Here is a 2,960-nt window from a genome sequence, read left to right as displayed (position 1 = left end):
ATGAGCGGTGAGCCCCATGAAGTTATTAAGCTTGAATTAATTAAAATTAAAAACTTAGCTTCTGAGTCGCAATTTAGGTCATCGATAGACTCATGACTATGGATATTCACACTGTACAGTGTAGACCTGGAACATTTTCAGAAGATTCTATTGACCATGGTGACTTAGAGAGTTCAGTGAATTGCCCTGAATCACACAACTATTCAATAGGTCAAACTTGTGAACAATCACAAGTTTTCTGTCTTTTGTTTCCACCAACATGAAAATGAAACTGAAAATTATGCTAGTTTGAGACACCAAAATATTTGGAAGAAAACACAACAAACATAGAGATGCATATATATTTAAAAACAATATTGAGATAGTTGACTCTAGCTAGAGTAAAATATCCAAATGTCTGGCTGAATATATTAACAAAAGAACTCTTTAAAGGTGATGAAAGCACAGTTTTAATGATTACTCTGGACCCCTGAAAGCCATACCCCTATTTTGATTGTAGAACCACCAAACCCATCCCTGACAGAGCCAGGCAGAGCCATAGGCTACTGGATTTTTGAGATTTTTTTTTTTTCCAATGGAGAACAGTGAATGGAAAAGAGGAAGGGTCAGAGTCCTGCCTCCAGCATTCTGATAAGTTTCTTATTTCTCTGAGCAGCAGAATCCTCATCTCTGTAACGATAATACTACCAACTGGTAAGGCCATTTGGAAGACCAAATGGGATGAGTTATGTGGAAATGCTTCAGAAACTTTAAACCATTAACCAGCTGGATGCCAGTGGCTCATGCCTGTAATCCTAGCTACTCAGGAGGCAGAGATCAGGAGAATCACAATTCAATGCCAGCATGGCCAAATAGTTTGCAAGACCCTATCTCAAAAATACCCAACACAAATTAGGCTGGTGGAGTGGCTTAAGTGGTAGAGCACCTGCCTAGTAAGCATGAGACTCTGAGTTCAAACCCCAGTACTGCAAAATAGATAAATAAACCAGCTATGTTTGTTAAAAGGCCATCTTAGTTGACTTAGGGTTGAGCATGTCTATCTCTGTCCATGTTGCTTCAGAATGAAATCTACCTATTTCTCAGATTTCCTGGATGATGCTTCTATCTTCAGACTTGAGGCAGCAGATGGTACAAGAACACCTGTTTTGTATTCTTGGTGTTGTTTTTGAGTTTCAAAAGCAATGTTATGGGTAAACAAAATAAGAAATTGGGTGAAAGGGCTTCGAAATTCCAGATTACTGAGGCTACTTTTCCCTTTGGATGGCTACTTGAGCCAGCTCAGGATTGGATTGTGTTTTTACTTATTACAGCTGTTGAACTTGTTCCTGTAGGATGGGGGCCCAGCTAAGAGGGAGTCAGGCCAACGGTCCAGGGTTCTTAAAAAAATTGTTTGAGTAGGGATGGGGCCAGGAACATAAGAACTGCTTACCCAGGTCTGTGCCATAGGTTATGATTGATACCAAAGGATGTGCCATGGAACAGAATATAGTGGATTCTCCCTGCTTTTCACACAAAAGGCCCTTTTGAGTTTTTGTTCCTTTTGGACTCAATGTTATACGAAGACTGCACAGCAGCAAGCAACCCTGCCATGTTGTGAGTACATGCAGTATACTCTTACGTACGTTATCTCACGGAATCTTGCAGAATACCTCAAGGTGGTAAGTACCCTCATCATCCCAGTTTTGGAATCTTTGCAATAATTGACTCCCTTAAAAATGCATTGATTAAATGCTATACATTTTATTATTTTAAAAGGTAATTGAAGGGATGGTAATGTAGCTCAGTGGTAGAGTGCATTTCATAGCAAGCATGAGGCACCAAGTTGAATCTTCAGCGCTGTAAAAAGTTGAAGACATGGTACTGTCCCAGTATGCTTCTGGTCATCATATCAATTTTTGCCAAATGATACAATTCTAGTCTAAACAGAAAAACTTGATCTGGTAACTAGGTTATACATCTTTATAGTTAGCAAATGTATAGTTTTCTATTTCAAAAATCAAGCTTTTTGAAATAGAGGAAAGAGCTTATGGGATCACCTGGAAGGGACCACAGCTGCTCTGCCCAAAAGTGTGAACCAGAATCTGTTTGTATCATTACACTTAAAATGACTTTCTTCTCCCAGCTCAAGGTAAGTTTGTTAAATCTTGAGACTGAATTATACATTAGACAATGTTTATTTTCCTCTTTCTAATCGCTAGTTAGCACTTATTAAAGGTAAGTATTGGCATCACCAAGAACAATTACAGGGGTGTTTTGGGTCCTATCCTCTGTTCTTTCTATCCAAGTTTTTAAAAACCCCAGTCTTTAAAATGATGGTTCTTAAGTGCACATCTCTCTCCAGGCTTGACATCTCCTCTAAGCTCTAAGTGACTTGGACTCTACACTTGCAGGCCTACCAGGTATCTCAGGATAAAAAGTTTCACCATCCTGTCCTAGACATGCTCCTCTGCCATCTTCCCTTTCTCAACAAATGGTTATACCTTCCAAGACACTCATGTCAAAATGTACAGGTCATGGTGGACACCATCTTTTCCCTCACTGTTACATCTCCAGTCCTTCCAAAATATGCCTTACAGGTCTCTTCTTGTCTTCATCTTCCCTCCAGCTGTTTGAAACCCACCAGCATCATCTCTCCCTGGACTTCCCTGGAAGTGTCCTGTTTTCTGTGCTTCCACTGTAGCCAACTTCAAATCAATGGGCAGTGATTACTATTTGGCCTCACCTTCAAATTTAAAATGATAGGAAGTTAAAGCACTGACAGCAGGAAGGATGTAAGTTAGACTTAAAAACAACTTCTTGTCCAAATAATGATTTCTTGTGTGTGTGGGTGAGGGGGGTTGGATGTTGACTGGGAAGAAGCATAAGGAAAAAGTCTGGGCTGCTGGAAGTATTCTATATCTTGATCTAGGTGTTGGTTATGTGGGTGCACATATATATGCATATGTGTTATACCTCAATTT

Source organism: Castor canadensis, chromosome 12, assembly GCF_047511655.1.
Source record: "Castor canadensis chromosome 12, mCasCan1.hap1v2, whole genome shotgun sequence".
Taxonomy (NCBI): domain Eukaryota; kingdom Metazoa; phylum Chordata; class Mammalia; order Rodentia; family Castoridae; genus Castor; species Castor canadensis.
Note: the sequence above shows the minus strand (reverse complement) of the source record.